Source organism: Suricata suricatta, chromosome 4, assembly GCF_006229205.1.
Source record: "Suricata suricatta isolate VVHF042 chromosome 4, meerkat_22Aug2017_6uvM2_HiC, whole genome shotgun sequence".
NCBI classification, from domain to species: domain Eukaryota; kingdom Metazoa; phylum Chordata; class Mammalia; order Carnivora; family Herpestidae; genus Suricata; species Suricata suricatta.
Genome location: NC_043703.1, coordinates 107,029,680 through 107,038,212, shown reverse-complemented (window position 1 = coordinate 107,038,212; position 8,533 = coordinate 107,029,680).

Genomic DNA, 8,533 nt, shown 5'->3' with positions numbered 1-8,533 from the left:
TAATGTTTTACCAGCCATCTGGGCATCCCTTAGTACAGTGAAATTGACACATAAAATTAACCATCACAACACTGTATCCAGTCATTGAAGTAAACACATTCTTTTCAAGTATACCTTGACATCTCTTAAAATTGACCATATGCTGGGCTATAAAGCAAGTCTCAACAATATCAAAGGATTGGAATAGGAAACTGAGTATGCTTTCTGACCATAATGGAATTAAGCTAAAAATCAATTACAAAAAGATAACTCTAAGTTTCCTAATGTTTGGAGATAAAAACAATATACTTCTAAATGACCCATGGGTCAAAGAAGAGATCTCAATGGAAATTAGGAAAAAAAAATTTTCAAGTAGGGTGGAGCCTAATGCATGGCTTGAAATCATTACCCTGAGATGAAGACTTGAGCTGAGATGGACTCTGATGCTCAACTGATTGAGCCACCCAGGTGCCCCCAAATTATAAAACACCTGCAACAAAATTATGACAAAAACACTACATAATCAAAATTTGTAGGGTGCAGTAAAAGGAAAACTTGTAACTTTTAGTTCATATATTAAAAAGAAAGCTTGAAAACCAGTGATTTTTATATCCATCTAAAAAATCATATCCAAAGAAAAAAGGAAAATTGAACCCACAGAAAGTAGAAATAAGGAAATGATAAACAGAAAACACCTATTCAATAGAGAAAAACAACATGCCAAATGTTAGTTCTTTGAAAAGACAAATACAGTTGCAAACCTCTACCAAAACTGATGAAGAAAAGAAACAAAGAAGGAACAAAAACCAGTATCAAGAAGAACAGGAGGGAAATCAATATAAAATATACACCTCTCGCCTATCAGAATACCAATTCTCAAAAAATAAGAAATCACAAGTGTTGGCAAGGATGTGAAGAAAAGGGAACCCAGGTGTGCTGGTGGTGGAAATGTAAATTGGTGTAGATAGTAGGGAAAACAATACAGATGTTCCTCAAAACACTAAAATTAGAACTATTATATGATCCAGCAATTCGGCGTCTAGGTACTTATTTGAAGAAACTGAAAACACTAAGTTCACTGCAGCATTATTTACAATAGCCAAGAATGAAAGCTGATAGATGATGGATAAAGACAATGTGGAATATATATACAATAGAATATTATTCAGCCATAAGAAAGAATGAAATCTTGCCATTTACAGCAATAAGGATGGACTTTGAGGGTACGATGTTAAGTAAAATAAGTCAGACAGAAAAAAGATAAATACCTTATGATCTCATTTGTATATGGAATCTAAACAAACAAACCAACAAACCCAAGCTCATGGATATAGAGAACAGATCGGTGGTTGCCTGACATAAGGAGGGGGGGCAATATGGGTAAAAGGGATCAAAAGGTACAAATTTCCAGTTATAAAATGAATAAGTCACAAGGATGTAATGTACAGCATGGTGACTATATTTAATAATATTGTATTGCATATTTGAAAGTAGGTAGGAGAATAGATCTTGAAAGCTTTCATCACAAGGAAAAAAATGTTAACTATGCGTGGTGATGAATGTTAACTTGTTAACTGGAGTTATTGTGGTGATCAATTTGCAACATATGCAAATATTGAATCATTATATTATACAGCTGAAACTAATATGTTAATTAAACCTCAGTTAAAAAAAAGAATACAATAAGACACATTACAAACAACTACGTGTCAACAAAATGAACAAATTCCTAGACACACACAATTTACCAGAGTGGAAAAAGAGGGGGAAAAATCTGACTAGTTCTATATCCATAAAAAAATTAAATTCATAATTTTAAACTTCCCCATAAATAAAACACCAGGCACAGAAGGCTTCTCTGGTGAATTCTTCTAAACACAACAGGAAAAACATGGATGTTACACAAAATCTTCCATAGGACAGAAAAAAATATTTCTAACTATTTTAGGAGGTCAGTATAATTATGATTTCGAAAGTTGGCAAGAATATCATAAGACAGGAAAATTACTCCTCATTAACATAGATGTGAAAGTCCTAGATAGAGTATTAGCAATTAAGTGCAACAGCACTCCTTCTAATAGCCCCAAATGGGCAAAAGCCAAATGTCCATCACCATTTGTATAAATAAAAGTCATGGTATATTAAAACAGCAAAATATTATGTTGCAATGGAAAGTAATGGTTTTTATTTACTTCTATACACAACAACATGGATGCATGTCACAAATGTAAAGTGAAAGAAGCAAACACAAAAGACATATGATACAGAACTTCATTTACATAAAAATAAAATCAGGCAAAATTGACCTACAGGTACAGAAATCTGATAGATATAGAGATAATAGAGACTACAGGAAAAAGAGGGAGATAATGACTGACAGGTAACTGAAGCAGGTATTTCTGGGGTGTTGGTAGTACTCTATTTCTCAATCTGGGTGCTGGTTTCACAGGTAGGTTCGCTTTGTCAAAATCATGACAAATCATTATACACTTTTCTGTATGCATGTTATAATTCAACTAAAAGAAAAAATAAAACCATTCTAGTCTCTTACTTGAATTGGAATCAATCTCACCAGTCTGTGTTACTCAGAATCAACCATCCCACTCTCATAAAAATCAGAACTCTATTTTTTTTGTAACTACTTTAAAAAAATTTTTTTAAATGTGTATTTATTTTTGAGAGAGAGCAAGACAGAGACAAATGAGGGCGGGACAAACAGGGAGACACAGAATCTGAAGCAGGCTCCAGAATCTGAGCTGTCAGCACAGAGCCCAATATGGGGCTCAAACCCACAAACTGCAAGATCACATCCTGAGCCAAAGCCAGATGCTTAACCGACTGAGACACCCAGGCATCCCTTTTATAACTACTTCGATAAGGACTCTCACTTCATTGGGGTATAAATATGAAATGGCTTTAGTTTTCCAATAATTCCCCCTTACTCATTGTGCTATGGCCCAGCCATTTTCTTGCTAGGTCTATTTCTTAATATCACACTTTGGCTTGATTCCATTTATCAGCCTTTTCAAGTTATTAGGATCATCTCATTCTGACAAGATTCAGTTCTGTTCATTTTCAATTAAGCTTCAAACTGAATTAAAAATTATTTTCCCTCCCTTGCCTCCAGAAAAAGGCAGACAAGTCTGTTATTAGTGGCTTGGAGTATATGTGTGAAGGTGGCAGTGAGGGAGGAATGACTTTGAGGACAGGAGTGAGAGCGAGAGCAAGAGAGAGAGAAAGCAGCAGAGAGAGAATCCCAACTAGGGTCCACGCTGTCCTCACAGAGCCCAACACAGGGTGGACACGAGGCTCACATCTTTATATCTTCCTCTCTCCTTCTTTCTGGTATTTCTCTTCTGATGTAAGGGTGAGAGTTGGAATGGGGAGCAGATCTATCATATGGTTTCCATATGAGAAGATTCCAATTCTCTCTCTATAAAATGCTGCTGCTTCCCTAGTTAACCATGTCAGACCTCTGATACTGTCTATACTAGAGAGTATCCAAGTTCTGGTCCCCTCACTGGCAAGGATTCCTGGGGTGCCTTCCTGCTACCCAGTTCCTTGAGGCATACCTAGTTGACCTCTTCTGCAAGGGGTCCAGCCAGTAGCCCATTTAGAGAGGGCTGAGGGTACTACCATGTCCCTTACCTCCTCTAGGCCATCTCTCTGCTGCTTCCTCTTCTTGTCCCAGAACATTGAGTTGTTGGCACAGGAGAGGTAAGAAGTGAGACATCACCAGACTCCAACCTAGCGAAGTAGGAAGGTTGAGCATCTCTAAACTTTATAAGCAATTCTCTTAAGGTCTCTTCTCTAGACTTTGAAAGAAAGAACTACCTCCATCTCTTCCCTTGCAGTGAGAATACGGTGAAGGGAGGGAATAGGGTATCCTTACAAATATTCTATTTTACAAAAAGGGTGATCCACTCACTTTTTTTAATGTTTATTTATCTACTTTGAGAGAGAGTGAGAGCGAGAGCAAGAGAGAGAGAAAGAAGCAGAGAGAGAATCCCAACTAGGGTCCACGCTGTCCTCACAGAGCCCAACACAGGGTGGACACGAGGCTCAACATAGGACTTGATCCCACAAACCACAAGATCATGACCTGAGGGAAATCAAGAGTTGATCACTTAACCAACTGAGCCGCCCAGGTGCCCCAACTCACTCTTACACTTCAGGAATTAGGGACAAGGTGGTTTGGGGAATGTTTGATGGTATGGCTGCTTCACTGTCCTAACACTTCTTAGTAGGCTGGCCTAACCAAAGGTGGTCCCTGAATTTACAATATGTGAACTTACCACCTTCCGTGCACAGTTTTGGGACTTAGCCAGGGCCCAGGGAACATCTCTGTTGACACCATATTACACTTGCTTCCAACCACCAGGAACTTCTGCTAATCTTCACAGCATGTATTGGAAAAAAAAAAAGGGAGAAAGAAAGAACAATTCTGTATTAACTAAAAATACAGTAGGAAAGGGAATAGGATACAGAAATAATTGCAATGATTTTCTATTTTGCAAATCAAATTAACCTTCAAGAAAATTTTAAGTTATGTTACTCATCTATATATATAAATAAAATAAATAATTCAAGTTTATTTGAATTCTTTACCTATGTGTACACTTTTTGTTTTACTAAATTGTCCATTTACAAGATTTCTACTCTTACAACCGTGATGTAATTGGGAATCAAAATTGAACATGACTAAGCAATGTGTAGCATGCCCTTGCCGACAAAGTATGCTATGTTAAAAGCACAGAATCACAATTTGTACCAAGTAAGAAGCTATAATATACCAATATTGAGTGTAGGGGGCAATATTATAGTCAACAAAAGGTAAAGATTAATTCTTCTTCTAGAAGGGGGAACATAATGTACATTTTCCACAGTGTAATATAAAAATATCATTAGTACAGTAATACTATCATTACTGAAGAGAACTTATTACTTATCCACTAAAATAGCCACTTGCTTCTAATCAGTATCACAATTCACTTGACAGATCTGAGGTTTCCCCAACCAGGTTTTGCTTTGCTGATCTTCCCAGGTTTGCCATTCCCCTCTTTCAAATAGTTTGATGTATGAAACAGCTGTTTGCCATGACAGATGAGCAGTGTGCTTGGCGAACACAAAGAAATGCCACAGAATAAAAAACTGTAATATAAACAGCATTTTAGAAGGGAAAGAATTTTCTAATAAAAATGTTCAATGGGGTTGTCTCCAAAGACAAAATATTAATGTCAGCCTTCACATATGACTTAATATGGTAAGAAAATTCCTTTCATGAAGCTTGAATTTCTATGTAACTCATAGCCTGGGTCTTTCTTAGAAACTTTCGAAAAATGTTGTGAGTGGAATATATTGTATGTGGCATTCAAAAAGCCTTTGCCCGTCCATTAACAACTTCAAGATTATAAGATTACATTTCAGGTAATTTACAGTAAGATTTTTAAAATGTAGATGCTGATGTGGAATCACATCTGAAGGTGTTCTACCTAAATATATAATTTATCTTTTAGATTTATATAAATTCTTAGAAATGTCTCACAGTTCATTTCAAGGCAACAAATTGAATAACATATTCACTATAAAATACTATTTCTTAAGTCTTTATTACCATCAAATGGTAAGAGTTTATATCTTTATTATGCCAAAGAGTGATTTAAGTAACTCCCCAAATCAGTTTCCCTGTCACATTATTACCAAACAACTTTGCCTCTTGTTAAAGGGAAAGAAACTATTCCACTAGGCTTGAAATTTTTGTGAAAATAAGTATTTAGGAAAGTAAACTATACATGTAAATAAACCCCAAAGAAATTAAACAATTATTGGAGAATCAGCTATTACTCTGACAAACACTGTATAAACAGCAAACAGTTTAACTTTATAGGGTTATTTATTAATCTTGCTGAAAATGATCTCCATGATTTTAAGAACAAAGACCCCAAACTTCTTTCTTGATTCTGAGTAATAATAATATGAGAAAGTCATATTAGTCTCTTGAGTCTACAAAAGTGGATTCTCTTCTTTGTTCTTCAGTATTTCACTAATGTGATTGCATATAAATATTGTGAACATCAAGTAACAAAATAGTATTTGGAAGCTTTTTTCAGTGCTTTGGACCATTTGTGACATCAATAATGACAGGATTCTTTTTAAACCATAATTTTTCCTCTTAAAAATTTTCTCCGTATGTTTTTGTGCCATCATTGCCTCTTCCTTTCAATTTATTTTAGTAAGATTTATTTCAAACTATGAAATGCATTATGGGAAATTTAAATAACAAATAACATTTAAAGGAAAAATTCCCATAATTCTATTAGTTTTTTCCTCCAGGATTTTGATGAAATAATTGCAGTTGGAACAAGCTTTTCCATTATCTTTTCTCAATGCTAGAAAAATCTTTAAAAGAATTCACTCAGGCTTTTGATAAGTTTGGTTAACATGCCTGTACTGTTTTATGATTAATTGCATTTGCTGTCTTTACTAGGAAAGCAATGGAAATATTGCCTCACAGGTACAATTGAATTCAGAAAATCAAATGCTGGCATGATTTCACTCCATGGTAAGGGTTTCCTCTTCACAAACATCATTTCAATAGATGTGTCAATAATAGCTATCACTAATAGGAATTGTTTTCTATTGATAAAATCTTCACATCAACCATAATAGTAAGATACCGTTATAATCACTTTATAAAACAAAAGTCTGAAATCAATTATAAAGCTCTCTGGTGGTAAAGTGAAATTTTTAGGGGATTTGAACCCTGCTCTCTCTGCTTCCCAGGCTATTTTTGCCACTGTGGCCTAAAACCTCACCATGAATATCATTTTCTGCTTAGCTAGGCTTGTGGTTAGACACATCAAATGCTCCTTTTTTTGTTTTAACTAATATCAATAATGTTGAAAGTAATATCTTGGTATATAAAACTCCATAGTTTTTATGATTATTTCTCCAACAGAGTCTTAAAATTTGATTATTGTGTTTAAGGCAGAAATATTTTTGGGATAATTTGTCCATATTGCCAGAAGCTTCCCTCAATGAGACTGTTCAAATTATAATTCAATCAGCATAGCGTTAGGCTTCCTACTTCACTGTGCTCCTTTATAAAAATCTTGGCTGATTTAATAAATGAAAATTGATTCTTTGTTGCTAACTTTCCATTTTAAAGGGATGCTATAACTACACTATGTTTTAATCCATTAATTCTTCATTCTATAGAGTGAACCCTATATAAGGACTGGCTAAGAAGGACTAGAAATGGGAAGATATGGTAGTGGTCTTTAGATCTTTTATTTCCTTAAGTCATTCAGTAGTTATCTAGCTCACACTCGAGGTCAGGCACTATGCTAGTGTTCTGAATACAAAGGTGAGAGGTCACCCTTGACCTCAAAGAGCCTGTGAACTAGCAAGAGAAACAGATACAGATAGACAATTTTAGTACAGCATGACTAGCCCTGTGACCAAAGTAACACAGAGGAAGATGTTTTGAGAAACATAGAGGAGCCACGTAGATCAGCTTCAGGGAGGTCCTGGAGCCTTTTTGGAGATGCTGAGGCTTAAGCTCCACCTTGAAGAGAAGCAAAAGGTAGCTTTTCCCTAACATCCTCAACCAGAGTTAAGTGCTTTCTCATATCTGTTCCTTTGCTAAAATATATCATACATATTTGTTTCCACATCTCACCCTCTTATTGGGCTGAGTTTTGGTGTGCTTGTTTTTTGTCTTCTGTTTTTTGGATTTTTTGTTGAGCTTCTTGATGGGGAGGTTCTATATCCCTAATTCGCCTAGTACAATGCCCTCAAAAATAGTAGGAATGCAATAAACATTTGTTGAATTATTTTGAAAGTCTGGCCATGTAACTATTTCCTCCCATACTTTCCTAAATATACCTTGACATTTATATAAATGTGTGTGGTTTTCCTTTTGATTGTGAAAATAATATTGTTCACCATACAGCACTCAGAATGGCTAGGAGAAAAGGATGGAGAAATAACAAATGATAGTGACAGAGTGGAGCAACAGGAAGGCTTCCTCATAAGTTGCTGGAGGCAGTAGACATTGGTACAACCACCTGGGAAAACTGTTGGCAGTATCCATAAATGCTGGGTCATACCTCATAAGCCAGCAATTCCACTCCTAGGAATGAACGACACAAATACATGCATATGGTCACCCAGACACATATTTTTACCAAAAGTGGGATTACTTAGGGCCGCTCCCAACTAGAAAATAACACAAATGCTCTTCAACGGTAAAATGGGTAAACATATTGTGGCATGTCACTCAGCAAGGAAAAAAAAAACTACACTCAACAGCATGAAAGAATTTCTTAAAAGTTATTTTGAGGGCCAAGAGGTAGATTTTACTTTTAAAAAGCACTTACTGTAGGATTACTTTGACATGAAGCATACAAATAGGCAAAGCTATGCTATACTATTAAAAGTCAGGAAGGGTCTGTTAGGATTAGTGACTGTAAGGGAATAGGAAGGGGAAGCTCCCGGAGGTGCTGGTAAGATTCTGTTCCTGGATCTGGGAGCTGGTTACACATGTATATTC